This window comes from Rattus norvegicus, chromosome 2 (assembly GCF_036323735.1).
Source record: "Rattus norvegicus strain BN/NHsdMcwi chromosome 2, GRCr8, whole genome shotgun sequence".
NCBI classification, from domain to species: Eukaryota; Metazoa; Chordata; class Mammalia; order Rodentia; family Muridae; genus Rattus; species Rattus norvegicus.
In genome coordinates, this window is record NC_086020.1 from 177,529,183 (window position 1) to 177,551,539 (window position 22,357).

A 22,357-nucleotide genomic window follows, 5' to 3' on the forward strand; every position below is an offset into this window, starting at 1 on the left:
CCCCCCTCCCTCTGCTTCTATGGGGGTGCTCCCTCCCTCCCACCTCCCCGCCCTGACATTCCCCTACACTGGGGCATCGAGCCTTGGCAGGACCCGGGGCCTCTCCTCCCACTGATGCCCCACAAGGCCATCCCAGGGCCTCTCCTCCCGCTGATGCCCCACAAGACCATCCTCTGTTACATATGCAGCTGGGGCCAGAGGTCCATCCCTGTGTTCTCTTGGGATGGTGGTCTAGTCAATGGGCACATTTATTATGATCTTCATCACACTCACGATAAAAATCAGGATTAGAGCTTAGGTGACCTCCCTCAGATACACAGGCCAAGCTACGGCTGGGATTTGCTCTTTAGGGCTTCTAAGTCTGTTCTTTCTCTTTTACCATCAAACCACAGTGTGACCGCATGATGAACACATTACTGTCCCACAAGCCTGAGGCAGGATGGCAAATGTGAGGCCAACCTGGGCTACACAGTGAGACACTGTCTCCAGTAACACACATAGGATTTATTTGTTTTATTTTTAAGAATTATTTATTTATTTTATGTAAATGAGCACAGTGTAGCAAGAGGGCATCAGATCCCATGACAGATGGTTGTGAGCCACCATGTGGTTGCTGGGAACTGAACTCAGGACCTCTGGAAGAGCAGTAAGTGCTCTTAACTACTGAGCCATCTCTCCAGCCCCTAAAAATAAATCTAAAAAAACAAAAGAATAAAAACTTTAGTTTTGTCTCATACTTCAGCAGTATTAAAATAAAATGGAAGAGAATTTATATTTTTGTACTTTCTATATCGGGTCTCAGGAAACCCAGTCTTGAGCCAAATACAGCACACTACCTTTTTGTTTTGCAAATAAAGTTTATTGGAACGTAGCCACCCACAATCATTATCTGTTTTCCAGGATCCTTTCTCTCCAACCTGTGTTCTATACAACCCACAACAGAAGCAGATGGCACTGAAAGCATAAATTAAAATAGTGGCTACCTGGCCTTTACAGGGAGCTTGCCAACACTCACTCTACAGCAATGGTTCTCTGTTTTCAAATTTACTTATCCCTTTTTAAAAATTAGAACATAATTATATCATTTACCCCTCCCTTTCTTCCCTCAACCCCTTTTATATACCTCCCTGCTGTGTTCTGCACAACTTGGTCCTGGAGACCTGACTGGGGCAACACAGGATGCAAAGAATGACAGACACACATTCGAGAAGCTGGGATTGGGTGGATCGTGTCACTCTGATGAAGGGAACCCACTGTATAGCCTGGAAACTCAGGAGTTGTACACAGCTACTATGCACAGCTTAGAAGGCGATGCTAGCTGGTCTCTGTAGGGAGCAGCCTCAGATTACAGTGACCCAGGAGAGGGAGCTCCAGCTGCTAATGTCCGCATGCACTGTACCCTGTCGATTCTCACACAGACCAGGGGAAGGCTTTGCCATTCCCATGGGTCTGAGGCAGTAGAGTCCTTGACATGTTTGTGCCCTTGTCAACAGCACACATTCACTCAGAACTTCATCCACTCCAAACACCCCTCCTTAGCTCATTCTCTCACATTCATGGCATCTATATCTGTATTCATATCTAGATGTGTATAGATATAGAGAGAGGTAGACATGGGTGTTTGTGTGTGTGTGTGTGTGTGTGTGTGTGTGTGTGTGTGTGTGTGTATTCAGGGCTCATCAGTGGTTTTGGGGGGCAATTGCTTTGGTGTGCTTTTGTGGGGAGACGACTATTTCTCCTGCTCTCAGCATTCCTTACAGAGCTAGGGTTGAAGATCTATGAGGTTCCCCTCCCCACTTTCTCATGCCTATTGGTGTCATCCTTGCTCAGGCCGCTATGTTGATATGACCCACAGCAGATCTTTGTTCCTCTGCTCTTACAATCTTTCTCCCTCCTCTGCTATGCTCCCTGAGCCCTGGGTGCTGGCGCTGTGCTGCAGAGGTGTCGGTTGGAGATGAGCACCGCATGGTCACTTTCTCTCTGCACTTATCAATTGTAGGTTTTTTAAATGACTCTGACTGTTGCAAAGAGACATTTCTGTGAAAAGGGATGAAAACTATACTTATCTGTGGGTGTAAGAATAAATATTTAGAATAAATATGTAGTTGAGAATTTTGCTGATTTACTAACGTGGCCATTGTAGGTTCTCCTCCAAGATCCGTGACTTCACTAGCCCTAGCTGGCTGGTTAGGTTTGCAGTACCAGACATGGCGTTCCTCTGTTTGAATGAGCTTTAAGTCTAATTGGACACCGTTGGTTACCGCTAAGATAGACAAGCCACTGTTACACGTGTAGGGATATTATGCCACATTGTCGCAGTTCACAGGTGCCATAGCTACATAGAACTATTGACTGCATAGTACTTTCTAGAACCATGAAAGCTGTCCTCAGAGAGAAGGCATTCAGGTCAGATCCAGCTGAGATCTGAAGTATATGGTGTCTTCAGCAATAAGGACTTACCTTCAACTTCTGGGGGGCGACCAGGGGAAACAGCCTATATTGTTTTGGGAATCTCTCAAACAATTTTGACTGACAACTAAAAGGGGGGCTTATGCCTGGTATTGGGTTTTTGTTGTTGTTGTTGTTGGTGGTGGTGGTGGTGGTGGTGGTGGTGGTGGTGGTGGTGGTGGTCTATAGTTCTTGAGGGAAATATTGTCAGCCCAAATGGGAATATTTCATTTAAACCGTATATGTATACATATGCATACACAAACATATCTGTATTATGTGTGATTTTGTGTAAACAGACAATAATATGATTCCTTATAACTTCAGACAAAATTCTCTTTTCTCCTCTTTGTTTAAGTATATGCGTATTTTGACTGCATGTTGTCTATGCACCAAACATATGCACTGCCCAAAAAGACCAAAGAGGGCATCAGTTCCCCTGTGACTGGAGCTACAGTGCCACTGGGAATCCAACCGTGGGCCTCTACGAGGGCAGACAGTGCTTCTAACTGCTGGTCATCTCTCCAGTGCCTAACGATGGCCCTCAATTCTGACTACTGACGAGATGGATGGAAAACTCACTCTTTTCCTCCTTTTACACAGTCAATGAGAACCCTAGCCCATGCCAGGTGAGCAGAATCAGAGCTGGAGACGGGAATAAATCATTAATTCTTTTAAAATTTCTCCACCCGGACAGGGTAAGCGCTTTGGTTTGCACATCAGTGAGGGAAGCCAGCGCAGGAACCTGGAAGCAGAGACTGAAGCAGAGGCCACAGAGGGTGCTGCTTTCAGACTTGCTCCTCGTGGCTTGCTCAGCAAGCTGGGCCCTCCCTTATCCATCTTAAGACAGTGCCCTACGGGTTCGTGTACAGCCAATCTGACGGAGGTGTTTTCTCAATAAGTTCCTTTATCCAGGTGATTCTTGCTTGTCTCAAGCTGACAAAAACTCTCCAGGATGCACCCCAACTGACATTTTCTTCTGATACTTACTCCTTAATAGTCTTCTAATTGCATAGTTACTTTTGTCATTGGTCATAGATTTGTCAGAAGGCTGGGTGTATTAAGCTAAAATTGCCTTGTGCCCCATAGGGATTTATTTTATATCTCATTTTAAATAATGAAAATAACCTAGCATGGTTTATCAAATTACAGACATTAAATGTTTATCGGAGAAACATTAAAAGATGCAGATAAACAAAATAAAAGTATTACCCACCATCCTCCCACCAAAAGAAGAGCACAGCACTTCTACTGACGGTGGAGCTTGTTCTGCGCCTCACTCAGCAATGCACTTCTTCAGCCACTCCCACCAGCCGCAGGGGTAAAGCGATGTACAGCTTGCTGCTCGCTGGAGCATCAGCACTGACAACTGTGCCAGACAGGTAGGAGGTCACATCGGTCACTGCATGTACGATAATCTCACACTCATTAGGTCAGCAGCCACTCACAGCTGGACAGCACTGAGCATGGTGACAACAGATCACGTGAGCTCAAGCCATGCCCTCCTGCCTAAGCTGTGTGCAGTGTGCTCTGTGTGGCTCTGAGATCCCACACCCAGGTACAAGCCCTAAGCATACACATGCGCCCAGACTTGCATAGAAGTCAGTTCACCAAAACTGTTGGAGGCAAGAAAACCTGGGGAGGTTTTGCAGACAAAAAACAAAAACAAAAACAAAAACTGCTCCAATATTTGGAAGCCCAGTATTGCATATGGTGGGTGAACACACTGTGAAAGATTCACACAGCAGCAATAGTACTAACCAGGGCTGCACGTGCCAGTTTTGTTAGGTGAGCACAAAAATGAACCAGACAGGAAGACAGAGAATGGGAGCCACTTGCCCATCTTCTCAGTACCCAGGGCACATGGTGCCTGTCATTCCCACTCCCAATGCTAACTCGGAGCCCTGCTTCTTTGATCCTCTGTGATCTACCAGCTCATACCTCTAGCTCTCCAAGCCCGTTCCTGGGGCTAGGATTCTGTAGATCCCACCACATTATCTCCCTTCTGCACCCCTGAGTTCTGTTCCCTACTCTGTTCTGCCCAGCCCCACACAATGCTGTCCTCTGCCCAGCTATCACCCCCTCCCTTTCTCTTGAGGCAACTTCTCAGCATCTCTGTGCCCATCACTCACTGTCAGACACTTGCCCCAGACAAAACCACATGCTTGCCACGCCCTCTTCCTGTCCGTCTGATAACCCTCGGGTCTTCTCAAGCCCTCTGCTCCTCAGAGGTCTTCTCTGCCCTGTGCCAACTCTCCTCTCTGGACAAGTTCAATAAAGAGCTCTTCACACTCTCACCCTTCACAGCCACCTCCTCTGCTGTCTCCTCCTTACTCTCATAAAACCAGTCCCTTAGGTGAGGCCTGTTCACTCACGGTCTCTGTTCAGTCTCCTACAACAAATATTTAGTTAAAAGCTATAGGTTTGGGTCAAAAAAACACAGAATATTCTTTTCTCAGTCCAGATGGCTAGATGTACAGATTGAACAGAGATGTTTGTCAAAACTCCATTGATCAATATTAAAATTCTGAACTTTGAAACCTTACTATAACAATGGCACGGGGGTATGAAACATTTCCCATTTTATATACATCTTAATTATTTTCTTATACCTCAAAAAACTTGTACTTATGTACCTTAAGATACCTTCTTAGACCCTACACTCTTAAACATCTTAGATTCTCCAACATTTATAACTTGCATTTACCAACTTTAAATATCTTTCATCTGAGTTTTTATTTATTTCTAAATCATTTTTCTGCCATCATCCAAGTTTTTTTCTACATCCTCTAACCTTTATCACTTGCATATATCAATCTTAAACATTTTCCTAGACCCACAAACATCTTTTCTCAGACCTTTAAATTTTACATTTTATATTTTTATCCACTTACTCATTATGAGTCAGAGGTGGTTAGTTGGTTTTTGAGAATAGTCATTAAATATGAATCCTGTGAGCAAGGCAAACCTGTTTGCCCTTTTAAATAAGAGACCTAGTGGCTTTAACTAACCAATTAATTGACTAATGAACTAACACAGTGGTGGATTACCTGGGGTAAGGAGCTATTTGCCTGTTGGTTTTTAGCTGTTAGGCTATAATTAGCTTAGACATCGATATGATTAGAGACCTGAGAAGGATAAGTTGTAATCTAAATGGCCTATGTATCAATTAAATTGACAGAGACTAGTCCATATTTTATTACCTATACAGTTATCCCTGGCTCCTGTGTCTCTATGGCACCAAGGGCAGAGGCAGTCTTTGCCTACCAGGCCCAGAAGATGAAGAGGTTTTTTGCTGTAGAAGAGGAACATGGGACTGATCTCACCTTGTCATAAGCAACATGGCAGTCAATTCTCCAGTTGTCCTCTGTCCACAGTTCAGGCAGGGCTGTGGCAGTGTGTGAAGTATTAAGCAGTTTTGTTCAGTGGTCGTCATACCACGATCCCGGTACTGTCTTATATCATTGTGTCCATATACTCTTGGAGACCTTGGGGGAGTCACTGTTAGGATTTTGGAGTCTATGTCTGTCATGGTAAGTTAAAACACATTAAATGCCATATGGAGCAGATCTCTGACTGGTTTGAAGGCTAGTCCTACCTAGCATATTTGAGTTCATCTTTGTCTGTTTTTAGGGTGTTTTTTTTTTTTTGCTCTAAATTGTACCTTACAGACATAAAACAGGAGAGCAAATAAAGCTTTAACCTTGTAATTAACTGTATCATTTCTTATCAAAATTTAAAATATATTTCTGAACATATTAAAAGATTTGATTATTTTTAAGGTAAGTGACTATCAGTTCCTGTTAGGTTTGAGCCTTAAAAATTACAGGTTTGAATTGAAGCTCTTCTAGTATAAAAATAAAATATTTTTAACCCATAAACATATTCCAAAAGAAAGTAGGAACTTTTCTGACTTTTATATGGTATATCATTATAGAATATAACAGTTTCCTGTATGATTAGGTTTAAGCTGAAGCCAGTGTCAGAACAGAAAAAGGTTAAGAAGTGGGGAAAATGGCCAAGACATTGGCTAAAAGAGCTATGATCTGCTCAGCTTGTTGGGCTGAAAGGAGGGGGCTGCTGGAGCCCTACCAGTACTCAGACAAACAGAAAGGAAGGAAGATGGATTTCAAAAGCAGGTGATTTTTTAAAAAGATTTTATTTCTTGTGCATGCTGACAGGAGCCTGATATAGTTGTCTACTGAGAGGCTCTGCCAGAGTCTTACAAATACAGAGGCAGATGCTCACAGCCAACCACTGAACTGAGAACAGGGTCCCTAATGGAGGAGTTAGAGAAAGGACTGAAGTAGCTGAAGAGGTTTGCAACCCCATAGAAGAACACAATATCAACCAACCAGACACCCAGCCCAGAGGTCCCAGAGATGAAACCACCATTCCCAAGAGAATACAGGAGTAGACCTATGGCTCCATCCACATATGTAGCAGAGGATGGCCTCGTTGGGCATCAATGGGAGGAGAGGTCCTTGGTCCTGTCAAGGCCCAATGTCCCAGTGTAGGGGAATGTCAGGGCAAGGAGGTGGGAGGGGGTGGATAGGTGGACAAAGGAGCACCCTCATAGAAACAGGTGGGGGAAGATAGCAGGTTTCTGGAGGGGACACCAGGAAATGGGATAACATTTAAATGTAAATAAAAACGCAATTAAAATAAATACATAAATAAATAAAATAAAAAGCCAAAGAAAGAAAGAAAGAAAGGAAGAAAGAAAGAAAGAAAGAATTTATTATGTATATAGTGTTCTGCCTGCATGTATGCCTGCAGGCCAGAAGAGGGCACCAGATCTAATTATAGATGGTTATGAGCCACCATGTGGTTACTGGGGATTGAACTCAGAACCTCTGGAAGAGCAGATAGATAGTACTCTTAATTTTTGAGCCACCTCTTCAGTCCAAGTGAGTGATTTTTAACCTTTCTAATATTGTAAACCTCTAAAAATTGTTTTCAAATGAAAGATTTCTTAATTTTTACTCCTGGTATCATCATAATTTACAGAGCAATATATTTGACATAATGAAAACTAAGAGACAAAGCTACAACAGACTAAAATACTTCAGGAATGTATATGTAATTGATATCGTATTACATCAATCAATAGCTGTATTTTTAAATGAAAACCTTCTGTTATCATATTCATTATTTATATCATCAGATTGCCTGAACTTTTTAAATCATAATTTTCCCCCTTCAAGGGTCCATAATTTGATTGCTGTTGTCTACTATAATTTCTAGAGTCATTATACTTTCTATCATCATTATAGTTATTTTCATTAAAATTTCCTCCCTTCTTGTAACCATCATATATTAATAAAGACATTATAATAAAATATTTATTATAAAAAGTGTTCCATAGCTTTATATATTTAAATAACTTTTAAAAATTGCTTTTGCAGTATAAAAATAAAGTATATTTTTAAAAAGTGAAGCCATGGGCTGGAGAGATGGCTCAGAGGTTAAGAGCACTGAATGCTCTTCCAGAGGTCCTGAGTTCAAATTCCAGCAACCACATGGTGGCTCACAACCATCTGTAATGAGATCTGATGCTCTCTTCTGTTGTGTCTGAAGACAGCTACAGTGTACTTATAATAAATGAATAAATAAATCTTTAAAAAAAGTGAAGTCATAGAGCACAACCATAATTTTTGGAATACAAAAGCAATTTTTTGACAGCCTAAACAATCCAATGTTTCTAAAATTAATATCAAGTACATTATTTTGTTGTTATAAAGTTTGCCATCAAGAAAAGTACTTGTATAGAAACACACCAAGGTGAATCTTTAATACCTCATTAAAGAAACATTGTTTTAAGTCCTATCTTTTGTAAATCTGATTTTTAGGACAGGAATTGCAGAAAAATAACCCAATTTAAAAGTATCTTTAGAGACCTGTTTCTTTGATTGGCTCATTCCCTGTATTGTTGTCCAGACTGGCTCCAAACCTGAGGTACAAATTTTAAGCTAACTTTTTGTTACAGATGTTACAGATTTTAGACCATACCCAATAACTTAAATGACAATAATCTATAACCAAGACATGAAGAACATAGTAAACTTATACATTTAAGACCAGTCAGAAACAAAGATGTAGTGACCACATGTACTTATACATTTAGAATAGACAGATAAAAGTTTTCTTACTTTTTCTAGCTGTAATGTCAAGAGAGGAGCATCTTGCTGCCACCTGCCGAATGCAGTTCTCATGGGCACAGAGATTTTGTAGCAGAACTAGCCCTTCCTTACCAGAGTAGCTGAGAAGCTGCTGGTGGTCCTTTAAGAGAGGCTTGTGCAGATCAAGCAGCCCCCTTGGCAGGGCTTCCCCAGCAGTGCTGGACTCCAAGGGCAGCAACAGTTTATCAGTTTTTTGACGTCCCAATTCAACTGTTTATTCCCACCTAAAAAATCCTTGAAATGAGTTAAAGTAAAGTCAAGGGGTAAACATCCAGCAGACAAACATCCAGCAGACAGACAAACATCCAGCAGACAGGCAAACATTCAGCAGCAAACATGCAGCAGACAAAGGTTTGTTCATTTTTCCTTTGAATATGAAATACAGAGCAACAATCCAGCCACTAAACTAAACGACAGACATAAACTGACAGATGCGGACAGACCAGCGCACCAAGGACAACCAATAGAGTTGGGGACAAGAGGGAAGGGACCCAGATATCCCACCAAAGGGATCCATCCAGGTGTCCCATAGTGAAGGAGTTAAAGACAGAGGAGCGAGGCACCAAAACAAACAAACAAAACTAAAGTGGAAGACAGAAAACAAAACCAAGTTTCAAAGATAACACTGTGCATTTGAGCTGTCCGAGAAGAGTCTCCGAGTCCTAAGGGATGGATTGTACTCCAACCGCCTAGGCAAGAGGAAATGTGGAGATCCTCTGTCCCCTGCCCCCAGAACATTACTGCGTCCAACTGCCTTCACTTGAGTCACCAAAAGGTACCAGAAACAAGACCAGACCAAGAAAAAGAACTTCACAGGTAATAATAATAATAATAATAATAATAATAAAATTTTAAAATCCTTAGCGTCTCACAGAGGGCCCAGCTGGCCACCCCACAAACTACACAAAACCCATCTCAGATAGACACGATGGTTTATTGAATGGAGTCTCTTGGATCCCAACAAAGCACGCGCACACACACACACACGCGCACGCGCGCGCGCACACATACTTGCATGTACACCTATGCGCACTCAAAATAAATAAAATGGCGGGGGGGGGGGGAGGTAAGTAAAGCACGTGGTCAGTGTGCGGTAATGTGCTGAACACAGATCCAAAGCAGGAGAGGACTGACAGAGCAGAGACTGGGACCTCTGAGAGGGCGAGCACAGGAGCAGAGTGTGATAACAGAGCACACAGAACCCCTGTGTCAGGCTGGTGTTCAGTACGGCGACAGAGAAGGCAGAGAAGACAAAGAGGACGCGCTGAGGGAAGCAGCCCCTGAGTCCTTAAGAATGGAAGCTGCTGGAGACTCTAAGCCAAAAGGTGCAGGTTCTACATGGTTCAGGATTGGGCCAGCTGCCCCGTTAAAACTTGATGCGGGGCGGCGGGGGCAGAGCTAAGCAGCCATTATTCACTCAGGTGAGGCACACCCATGAGCAGAGCATGCGATGGAAAGTGGACAGATGTGGCTAACGGCTTGGTTATGAAGCATTCTACACACACTGCACACAGCATGTTCCCAAGTTCCACCACTGCTACTGTGTTTCCATAACTGCTTCTTGTCTCTCTCCACCTACACTCCTTGGAGATCTTAAAGTGAACTTCAGATCCTGTGTCAACCCTCACACCCTTCGGTGTGTACCTTGGTTTCTTGCTGTGTCCTGCCTCTCTGCTGGGGTGCCTGAATGTCAGCACACCACAAGGAGAAAGCAGGGCAAAATTTGAAACGGGATGAAGTGGACAGGCAGAACCCCATCTGACTGGAAGCACGGGCCAAGAATACCTGCAGGGGTGGAGGGGAGAAAGCCTTCCTCGGGAGTCTCAGGCGCTGCTTTTTAGTTAAAGGCCTTCCCCCGCAGTGATCCTTAGTGAAGCCGCTCTCTGATACAACCCTTGCTTGTTCATACTGGTTTATTTGATGGTCGATATACATGCACATACTTTATTTGGGATGAGCCAGGGATTAAATACCTTTTTCGGGAAGGAATGCTCAGGAAGGGAAGCTCATTGGCTGAAGCCTGGGCTACCTATCTAGTTACCTCATTAGCATGGAGGAGAACCCAGGTGTTATGCTAGGTGACTCAGGGACCATGGTCCTCAGTGGGGTGTCTTGGTTCGTAGGCAGGTAGGGAGCGGCTCCACTCCCACCTGTCTCACATCTCTGAGACTCCTGGGCTTTGAGCTCACTCAGCCTTGCTAGTTCTTATGCCTGTCTGGTAACCGGGTCGTACATGCCCTCCCTATACCTTGGAAAGTCTGTTTCCCATGTCGACACATGTCCTTGTCAAATTAAGAGACTGAACAATCATTTCTTACCAAAGGGCAATTTTCAATAATTGTCTCAAAATATATTATGCCTGTTTTGTCCAAACCAGAATCAAAACAGGGACCCCAAATGTGACTGAATACATGGGCAAGATAGCCACGTCACTAGGGAGAAAGAGGAGAGCAGGAGAAAAGGAGGGTGGAAGGGAGGGAGGGAAGGAGGGTGGAAGAGAGGAGGGAGGCAGAGAGGAGGGTGGGAGAAAAGGAGGGAGAGAGAGGGAGAAGGAGGGAGGGAGAGAAACCTGTAAATGCAACAGCAGCCGGTCCCCATGTTGAAGCTACCACTGATGTCACCTGCTTTGAGATAGAATGTGAAGAAGGAGACAGGAGCTTCTGTTCACATAATTTAACAGTTAACAGTTGTAGCCTAGCAAACAGCACTGACTTCCCATTCTGTGCCTACCACTGCAGCTCAACCCCCCACCCCACCTCCCACTCTCCCTGACACTAGTAACCACCTATGGAAAGATCTGCCCCTGGTAGCTGGTTTCATTGGAAGACTGTCCTTGACCTTGCTGTGAAAGCTGTAATTTTCTTTCTTTACAAGTTCCGCAAATCTAAACCACAAAGTTCCCACAGTCTGTAAAAAGACCAATTAAATTAATGGCAATCCATTGGTGTAGCTAACTGAGACCAAAATTCTGTCAAGGAGTCCCACACGGAAGGCGGCAGTCCAGAGTCTCCCATTCCGAGGGAGGCTGTGCAGTGAATGTGGTAAAGGCGGGTGTCACTAAGCCCTGACATTTTGAGTTTGGAGTTCAATTCCCAGGACCCACAAGGTAGTAGGAGTAAACTGGCTTACATATACACATACGCAGGGGAGCAGGGGAGGGGGATGGAGAGAGGAAAGGTGGGAGGGAGGGAGAGAAGGAGGGAAGGAGAGAAGGGAGGGAGAGAAGGTGGGAGGGAGGAAGGAATTTACAATTTAAAAATGAATGTTAATTTTCTGAAGGATTATAGGGTATTCTAGAACATCAAAGGAATCAGTAATATCATTTATCTCGATGGGAACAGTTAAAATATTCCCCATGAGCCCCTGCAGTCATCTTTATTTGGCTCTTCCTGGAGTGACAAATGTAATCTTTAAGTGGTAGAAGTTTTTGCTTTGCTCAGAATTGTCCTGACTCTGACAGTTTAACTGCAGTCATCTTGGGCTGGGGAGACGGCACTGGTCAGAGTTCTTGGTGGGTAGCCTACCTGTAACTCCAGAGCTCCCTCAGAAGGTGGAGACAGGATCCTGAGAGCAAGATGGACAGCTATAACTAGCTATCATTCGGAGAGCTCTCCGTCCAACTGAGAGATGCTATCCCAAAGGAAAGGTGGAAAGCAAGCAAGCAAGATCCCTGCAGTAAACCTCCATGCACATTCAGACATGCACTTGTGCATACACATACCCCACACACATGTGAACACACATGCAACATGAACACACACCACACATATACCAATTTTTAAAAAATGGAGCTATCTTAAAACCTGTATTATTCATTCCTTTCATCCTAATTCAAGACAGAGTTTAGTGAGCAGAACTGAAAAGAATATGCCAAGTGAGATCAATCAAGGGGAATTTAGACTATCATTTCAAAAGTAGAGTCAATCTGTTCGTTTAGAATTAAGTTGTATCCTTGGAGTGAAAGTTTGAATGTGATAAATTTTTTTTTCTGCATTAGAAATTAGATGCCACACAGGGAACTACATTCCTGACTTTGGATGGGAGGGATATGAAGCATGATTACTTCCGGGTCACTGGTCTGATGTCCTCACACATCTCGCTCTGGAAAACATGCAGCAGTGCATTACTGGACAGGATGGAAGGAAGTCGGGAACAGAGGTCACAGTTCGCTCTGAAGACAAGCTCAGGCTATGGCCACAACTGCTGACAGCAGGGGGAAGTGGGAAGGTTCTAATTATGGAGGGGGAGGGGCAGATAAATACAGAGAAGAGGCTAAGGAAGAGAAATGAAATCGACATTTCCCCTGCCCACATACAAGGACGGAGCCTAACACTATTGTCTGTAAAAGCAACTTTTATTCACCTGTTGTAACTGTCATCTTGGAGGCTCACTGCCTCTGTCTGCTAACCTAAGCCTAGTCCTGGAAGCTTCTAGCCTCCATACAATCTAGGCTTAGTATGTTTCAACCTCCAGGACTTGCTACTGAATAAGCTCTTGTTTTCTAGCTCTTTCTGAACTCTGCCTGGGTACTTCTCATTCTCTGGCTTGTCTCATCTTTAACCTGTGTCTAGCTTGTTCTGCAGACTGTTTCTGTAAAACTCTCTTTCTTCTCTCTGCATCACCCCTTAAGTAGCTTCCCCTTCCCCTCTTTTCTCATGAGAGTTGGGCGTATCCTATTCTGTCAAATCTTTCTCTGATTTATCACTTTTTCTGTCACTCAATTAGACATCACTTTCAAACATGGCTGCTTCCTTCTACAAACTAACTCTACCTTCATTGTTTGGGAGCAAAGGCATGTGTTAAGGGTGTGTCTGTATTCCAGCCAGAGGGATTAAAGCTAAGTGCTAAGGCTGGGCCACACCACAAGTAGAAAAGGGTTTTTCAAGTAAACACAATGTCTGGGTTCACAGTGTGATCAAATATCCTGACCCATGGAAGGATTCCTATCCAGCTTCCTTGAGAAGTAACTTTTTTATCTGATGCTAAAATAAAACATAGTTTACAATGGTAATATTAATTTTATTAATAATAATAATAATAACAATGTTGGCAGGAGCAGGTTTGGGTGAGGAAGAAGTCCCACCACTTGTGGCTGTGCACAACTGTGTAAATGGTACAGCTATTTAGGAAAAGTGAGTTTTCATAAAATTAGGCATGGACTCTCCATGTGATCCAGAAAGTTTGTCCTTAGCTACATATCCAAGAGAACATGTATTTACCCAGCAAAAAGTTATATGGTGGAGCTGGAGAAATGGCTCAAAGGTTAAGAGCACTGGCTGCTCTTGAAAAGGACCTGTACCCAATTCCCAGCACCCACATGATGGTTCACAACAACATAGAGCTCAAGCCCAGGAGATCTTGTTCCTTCTTCTGGCCTCTGAGGGCACCAGGCACATGTGTGCTATAAATAAGCACATACAGGTAAGATACTCACGCACATAAAATCTTTTAAGTGTTTGAAGTTATACACTAATGTTCATATGCACATTATTCATAATAAACTAGATGTAGAAATGGCTCGCAAGTCTACCTGACAGGCTAAAACATCCATACAATGCAGTACTGTTTAGCCATAAGAAGGAACGGAGTGTAGGATACACTACTCCACAGGTGACCCTTAACTCACCATGAAAAGGGAAAGAAAGCAGTTCTGCACACTGTCCGAGCCTATTTCTGTGAAGACTACAGAATAATCAAAACTCCTAAACACATATAAAAGTCTATTCCTGTGTGTGCACAGGCTTTTCTAGGGGCTAGGGGAAGAAGGAGGAGGAGGAGGAGGAGGACGAGGACGAGGACGAGGATGAGGACGAGGACAAAGAGGAAGAAGAGGAAGAAGAAGAAGAAGGAGGAGGAGGAGGAGGAGGAGGAGGACGAGGACGAGGACGAGGACAAGGACAAGGACAAAGAGGAAAAAGAGGAAGAAGAAGAAGAAGAAGGAGGAGGAGGAGGAGGAGGAGGAAGAGGAGGAGGAGGAGGGGGGGAGGAGGAGGGAGAGGAGGAGGAGGGAGACTGTTGATCATTCATGGCTTATTTTTTATTAATAAAATATTTTCATGAAACTTATGAATATATTACTTCTTTTACATTCTTAAAAACACTGGATTGCACATTAAAAATATTTTGCTATCTTTCTAATAATGTGTGTGCTTATCTGTGTGTGTACACATGCATGTGGTGGTTTGAATGAAATGTTCCCATAAGTCTCAGGCATTTAAATACTGGGTCCCCAGTTGGGGCCGTTCGAGGTGTGAATTGTGGAGGAGGTGTATCTCTGTGGATGGGCTTTGAAATTTCAAAAGCCTCTAGGCAGCTGCAGTGCTCTCTGCCTGCAGCTTGCGGATCCTGCTTCATCTCACCACCATGGCTGCCTCATGCCCTGCTCTCCACCATGGTGACAATAGACATCTATCTTGGGGAGCTGTAAGTTTCAGATAACACTTCTGTCTTAGTTGGGCTTTTACTTCTGTGAAGAGACACCATGACCAAGGCAAGTCTTACAAAGGACAACATTTAATCGGGGCTGGCTTACAGGTTCAGAGGTTCAGTCCATCATCATCAAGGTGGGAACATGGCAGCATCCAGGCAGGCATGGTGCAGGAGGAGCTGAGAGTTCTACATCTTCATCTGAAGTTGGCTAGCAGAATACTGACTTCCAGGCAGCTAGGATGAGGTTCTTAAAGCCCACACCCACAGTGACACAACTAATCCAACAGGACCACACCTTCTAATAGTGCCATTCCCTGGGCAGAGCATATAAAAACCGTCACACCTTCTTTCTATAAGTTGTTGTGGTCATGGTGTTTTAACCAGCAATAGAAAAGTAACTCAGTGCAAGTGGGTGCAGTACCCTCACATGCCAGAAGAGGGCAGCAGCTCCCCTGTTGCTGGAGTTATAGGCTGCCTAAACTTGGAGCTGAGAACTGAGTTCTCTGCAAAAGCTTTGCATGTGCTTAATCACTGAGCCATCTCTCTAGCCTCCAAACTGTACATTTTTAAAGGTGAATTTTATGGGATACAAATTATACCATGCCTTTAAAAAAAAAAAGGTTAGTAAATGGAGCCAGGCATGGTGGCTCACACCTTTAATCCCAGCATTTGAGAGGCAGAGAATTTGAGGCCATCCTCACAAAGTGAGTTCTAGGAGAGCCAGGGCTATATATGGAGAAACTCTATCTGGAAAGCAAACCAACCAACCAAACAAGCAAACAAACAAAAATGTTAGTATATGAAAAGTGTTCTAAAAATAGAAAGAAAGAGACTTGGGAGTAGTCGCTATATTACTGTTGTAAGTCATAAAGCATCCTCCAGCTCTGGTCTGAAGTCCCATACTGGTGTGGGCTCAGTGGGTGAAATGTTTGCCATAAAAGCCTAGTGACATGAGCTCAATCCCAGGCCCACAGTGGAAGGAGAGACCCAACTCCTGAAAGTTGTCTTCTGGACACAAACCACAGCACTCACATGCTAGCACACATGTGTGCACACATGCACACGCGCACACACACACACACACACACACACATACACACACACACACTTTTTTTCTCTCTTTTAAAAAATATTTTTTTATGGGTATGTTGTGTCTGCATGCATGTCTGTGCTCCATGTGCAAGCCTGGTGCCAACCAAGGCCACAAGAGGGCGTTGTATCCCCTGGAACTGGAGTTGCAGATGGTAGTGAGATGACATGTTAGCCTCTGGGAATTAAACCTGAGTCCTGTGGAAGAGCAATCACTCTCCAGCCCCCCTGTTTTCTTCCTTGTCAAATAAAACACTGAAGAGCCCTCAGTTATGGTATATGACATATTATGGTATGTCATCTCCATGTCTAATCAATTATGTGGTTTGGTACACGGCAAAGAACATAGGATTAGGGACAACTGGACCTAGTGTCAGCTTTTAGTTGACTACTTGCCTTTGTCCTTGGTGGAGAGATTTCAGTTCTTGGGACGTTGGCTGCCTCATCCAGGAGTCTAGGACATCCGAGCCCCTTCCCACCCTAGCCCCTTCCCACCCGAGCCCCTTCCCACCCGAGTTACAACAATAACGATAAAATCATGCCAGTGAAGTATTGGCCTATTTCCTGCACTAGGACTGGTAGCAAAACCAGATCACCCTGTGGGAGAATGAGGAGCAGGCAGGACTGAAGGCTGAGTGTAGCTGGCAGGTGAGAGGGCGCGGAGACCAGGACGCTTTTAACAATGTCTGGCATGCAGCGCAGGGTTGCTACAGCCTGATATGACTTATCCGCTAAAAGTTCATGGTATTGAGAGGGAGTAGAGCCTTTAGGAAGTCGGGCCCACTGTATGTGTGTGTGTGTGTGTGTGTGTGTGTGTGTGTGTGTGTGTGTGTGTGTGTGTGTGTTGCGGGGTAATCGGGCAATTAAAGCGGTGAGTTAGGGGAAATAGAGAGCAAGGCTATCCATCCTGTATGGTTTGCCACTGCCACACAAGTAAAAACATTAAAGATGCAAAGGAAACTAACTTTGCACATCTAATGCTCCCTATCCTTCTTCTGGGAAATACTTGGTGACAGTGGTCTCAGCAACACTGGGTGCTGGGTCCTGGGTGCTAGGTGCTGGGTGCTGCCAGAGCCAGCCAGTCAGTCAATGTGGGGACCATGACTAGGGAGTGAGGATTCTAGGAAAGGGAGAAAGAAGAGGCAAGAGCCAGGTATGGGAGGGCCGCTGGTGACTACCATGCTAGAGAGCAAGTGTGTGTTCTCAGTGTCTTTAAAGGCAAGCAACACAAAGCATGGCCAAGTCCAGGAAGATAAACAAGGACTACAAATGCTCACATGGTGAGTTTATGGTGCAGTACCTATGTTTGACTAAGGCCATTCCCTTCAGGCAAGGACAGTCTCTCCAGGACGCATGCCTAAGCAAAGGCATAATGCACGCCTTTATTTATTTATTTATTTATTTATTTATTTATTTATTTATTTATTATAAGTACACTGTAGCTGTGTTCAGACACCAGAAGAGGACAACTAATCTCATTACAGATGGCTGTGAGCCACTACATGGTTGCTGGGATTTGAACTCAGGACCTCTGGAAGAGCAGTCAGTGCTCTTAACCACTGAGCCATCTCTCCAGCCCATAATGCACGACTTGATTACAAAGACAGATGTCAGCAGACTCATTCATGATTCCCAAGCAAGAAGTCAGTCAAAGTTAACTCTGGAAGTCCTTCCCACATGTGCTGGATGCCGCATGTTGGCCACACATATCCCTGCCCTCTAGGCAGGAACTTGGCTCTCACCGCTGTTGGGAACAGATGGAAAGAGGAATCCAAGCTTTCAGTAAGGTTCTAGAAAGTGCTTTAGAACAAATGGAGCCGTGCTTCAGAGAGCTGCCTAGAATGGTGTAGGGGACAGGGCCAGAAATCCGCAAAGTCAAGGAGAGGGGCCACCAAGACTCCCTGGGGAAAGCACAGGCAAACAGAAACAGATGCCCTGCACACTGGCCACTAGTGAGTCAGGTGAGGTAGGTGCTGGAGAGGTCACTGAGTCGCTAATGAAAGCTGTGCCTCTGTGGCCACACTCCATCCCACCGACTGCAAGATGCAACCTACAGGCTTAACCCAATTGGTGACATTCCTGTGTTAGATAGACCGTTTAAGAAATGTCCGAGAGTATGACAGGCAAAAATGAAACCATCATGCAGCGTCAGGTTGGTCAGGGCACAGTGGCGGTGATGAGGGAGCTGTGAGAAAGGAAGCAACAGCCACAGAGTGCAGGATGGGCAGAATCCATACAGACCACAAGGCCGGTCTTCAACAGAAACTAGACACAGTGGCATTCGTTAATGAGACAGTCAGGGCTCCCTCGCCAGCCCACTCCCCAGGCACTCACCTGGGAGCGGGGCACTTCATTCTCCCTGGCAGTTTATCAGAAGACACAGTGTCAATGCTATCCCAGTGCCTGTCAAACACAGCATCAGCACCGCCCAGCCAAACCCAGAAGGCCCTTAAAAAGAAAGGGCAAGAGTCGAGAGTCGCCACACAGACTCCCCTCCTGACTGAGGACCTCCTCTAGAGAGTTCACTCAGAGGCAGGAAGTAAGCCTCTCCGGGTCATTTAATCACCCAAAGCACACTGGGGCTGGAACCAGCAGATAAGGAGAATTTTGGAGGGAGGGAACAATTTTTGAGGCAGAGTCATGCTATGTACACCAGGCTGGCTTCAAACCCGAGGTAATCCTCCTGCTTCTTTCTGTTCCAGAGTGCTGATATTACAGCTGTATGACACCCCACCCACTTTCAAGGTAATTCTTTTAAAAAGTGGATTTATATGTACTGTGTGTTTGTGAGTATGTGCCTGGTGTGGGCGGTGCTCACAGGGGCCAGAAAAGGGCGTCGGATCCCTTGGAGCTGGAGTCACAAACATTCCTCTGCAAGAGCAGCGAGTACTCTTAACTGGGGAGCCATACTTAAGTACCAGGCTTTGTGAGAAGGGTGGAGATGGGGCTGGCAAAGACAAGGGACTTACATGCTATAGCTGTTTTCCAACAAGCCTCTGCAAAGCAAGGCAGCCAGGTTGGAGAGGGGTCAGGGGAATTCCACTCAGTAGGCAATGTGGTAGGAAAAGCAACATCCCCTGGCCCTCCACACCCTGACCCATAGGACCCAGGAATATAGTAACCTTGGGAGGTAGTATTAAATTCTCTACATGGACCCCGTGCAATCATGTGGAGCATCACCTTGGAGGTCCTGTGGATCTGTATCTTCCTTCAACGGTGTTTGAATGGAACAGACCCAGGGCTTCCCTCTTTTTTAGCTTCCAGCCACTTTACAGTCTCCCCAGTCACAGCCTCTGGGACCACCTCCTCACAACCTTCAGTCCACTCTAAGAACCAGCCAGCACCTCTTCCCTGTTAGCTCCATACTCCCGGTCAGCCATGGCCTTTCAGATTCATCAGAATTTTTCCACCAAAGAGGAAGCCTCCGTGAATTGCCAGGTATACCTGCGCATGCCGGCCTCCTACTCCTACCTCTCTCTGGGCTACTATTTTGATTGGGTTGATGTGGCTCTCGAGAGTTTGGGCCACTTCTTCCATGAATTGGTCAGGGAGAAGCACAGACACCAAGCGTCTCCTCATGTTGCAGAACAGACCTGGGGGCAGGAGAGCGGTGCACTCTTCCAGGATGTGTGAAGCTTTCTATAGATGAGTGGGGTAAAACCCAGGAGTCCAGGGAGGTTGCCTTGGCCCTGGAGAAGAACCTGAACCAGGCCCTCTTGGATCTGCATGCCCTGGGTTCTGCCTACACAGACCCTCATCTCTGTGACTTCTTGGAAAACCACTTCCTAGTTGAAGAGGTAAAGCTCATCAAAAAGATGGCCAACCACATGGCCAACTTCTACAGGCTGGTTGGGCCACAGTCAACATGGACTGGGCTGCCCCAGCCATCTCTGGGTGAATACACTTCAAGCAACTCTCCCTCAAGCTTGACTAGGAGACCTCCTCACCTTCCAAGGGGCTCCCTCCTCTACTCTGCGCTAGGCAGCCTCAAGAGCTCCACCTAATGAACCTCTGAGGCCACTAGACAGCTTCGTAACCACCCTGGAGCCCCTCACAAGTCTCAGACCAAGTAACAGAAAAAAAGGAAGGCTAGTAGTGAGATTAAAGTAATCTGAAGTGAGAAAACAACCATAGCTGCTGGTGAGAGAGGAGAGTCTACCAGCAAAGGAGTGGGGGAGCCTGAAGAAACTTAAGAAGACAAATTATGGCCCCTATGTCAGCCCCGTTGACAGCCTGACTTAAACCCAGTGGGATGCACATCAGAAGTGTAACCTGCAGAACTACAAGACAAGGTGTATTGTTTAAGATACTAAGTTTGCTGTGATGTTACGAGCAACAAAGTAACACAGATACTTTAAGGGAAAAAGATGTTTATCTCGTGGGTGAGTCTTTTGCCTTCCAGGGGTCTATCCATCCAGCAGCACGCATGCAATGCCTGCAGGGGTCAGAAGAGAGCATTAAGTCTCACGGAACTGGAGGTGCAGAGAGTTGCAAGCTGCCATGTGGGTGCTGAGAATTGAACCTGCAACAGCGGCCAGTGCTCCTCACCTCTGGGTCATCTCTTTAGCCCCCCAAAACCACGAGCAACTTTTAAGCCTGCCACACTTCTGCACAGAGGTTGGTTTGTGAGAACAAGGCCTGGAAAGCTAGACCTGCAGCTCTAGGCAGAGGTTGTCTGTGTACTTTGTTCTATAAAGTGGGAACTAAAGCATCTGCTTCATAGATGGTATTGTGTTTTATAAACATATAAGGAGGAAAGGGGAGAATGTTCGGTGGATATGCAGTCAGGTGTGGGGGAAGGGGGTGCCTCTGTGGGCCCATGCTGAGACATCCCTTCCCCCTGAGGGACCAGCCATACTGCAGTACAGTATAGAATATAGTTTATTTGGGGCATGGAGAAGGGAGTTGAGGGAGTAGAGACAGAGAAAGGCAGAGAGAGAGAGAGAGAGAGAGAGAGAGAGAGAGAGAGAGAGGAGTAGGGGCCGACTTTGAGCATGTAGACAGATGGGGAGAGGGATGGAGGGGGTAAGAAGCAAGAGGGGGGTGGTTGGGGATTTAGCTCAGCGGTAGAGCGCTTGCCTAGCGAGTGCAAAGCCCTGGGTTCGGTCCCCAGCTCCGAAAAAAAGAACAAACAAACAAAAAAAAAAAAAAAAAAAAAAGAAGAAGGCAAATGAGAAAGGAGGGGCAAGCAGCTCCCTTTACAGTGAGTCAGGCACACCTGACTGTTGCCAGGTAACTGTGGGGTGAAGTCTAGACTAAATGCCAACAGATGGGGCTTCTGAAACTTTCCATTTGAAAATCCTTTTTGTCTAAGAAAACTTTATAAGGTTCCAGACACATAGGTGTCTTTATTAGGTTCCTAGTACTGTGATGAGTCATCCTAGCCATAAACAACTTGGACTGGAAAGGTTTATTTCACTTCTACATTCAGGGAATGTTCTGTCACTGTGGACAGACAGTGATAGAACAGGGACTCAAACAGCTCAGGGGTCATGGATGGGTGCTGCTTCTCTGCTTCTCATGACTTGCTAACCCTGCTTCCTTATAGCACCCAGGACCGCTGCCCCAGGGTCACTCACAATGGTCTGGACACTCTCATACCGATCATCAATCAAGAAGTTGCCTCACAGGCTTGCACACAGACATTTGGTGAGGGCATTCTTTAAATCGAGATTTCCTCTTCCCAAATGACTCCTAACTTCTGTCAAGTTGACATAAAACTAAGCACAAATCCATATGTGAAATGTGTGTCTAAATCAAGCCTTACCTGGGAGGTGGGCGCACACCTTCAACTCCAGCACCTCGGAGGCAGAAGCAGGAGGATTTTGTGAGTTCGAGGCCAGCTTGGTCTACAGAGTGAGTTCCAGGACAGACAGGGTTGCAAAGAGAAACCCTTGTCTCAAAGAAAGGAAGGAAGGAAGGAAGGAAGGAAGGAAGGAAGGAAGGAAGGAAGGAAGGCAGGCAGGAAGGAAGGCAGGCAGGCAGGAAGGAAGGAAAGTCAGAAAGAAAGAACTACTGGTAGCAAATCATAAAGAAATTTATTTAAAAGCCATTCTTTTGTACACATATAGTTCTACTATTTATATTTTCTAAAACATTTTACTTTATATTGTGTGTTCGTGGTGCAAATGCATTATTGCTACTGCATCCATGTGGCAGTCTGAAGACAGGTTTTGGGAGTCAGTTCTCTCCTTCTGCCCTGGGTTCTG

At 45.1% G+C, this 22,357-nt stretch overlaps 1 long non-coding RNA gene across 5 annotated transcripts; it reads right to left on the reverse strand.

Annotated features, from left to right (window-relative positions):
• Nucleotides 1–558: 558 nt before the first annotated feature.
• Nucleotides 559–21,708, reverse strand: LOC103691620 (uncharacterized). 5 transcript variants are annotated; one of them, XR_005501094.2, is made up of 6 exons: nt 18,483–21,708; nt 8,703–8,854; nt 5,775–5,973; nt 4,747–4,840; nt 3,665–3,817; nt 559–695 (listed from the first exon to the last, which is right to left on the reverse strand). It is a non-coding gene; the product is annotated as an uncharacterized LOC103691620 (long non-coding RNA). The 5 variants fall into 5 exon arrangements; XR_005501093.2 differs by lacking the exon at nt 4,747–4,840 and having other exon boundaries at nt 3,665–3,850; XR_005501092.2 differs by lacking the exon at nt 4,747–4,840 and having other exon boundaries at nt 8,601–8,854.
• Between the last annotated feature and the right edge of the window lie 649 nt (nt 21,709–22,357).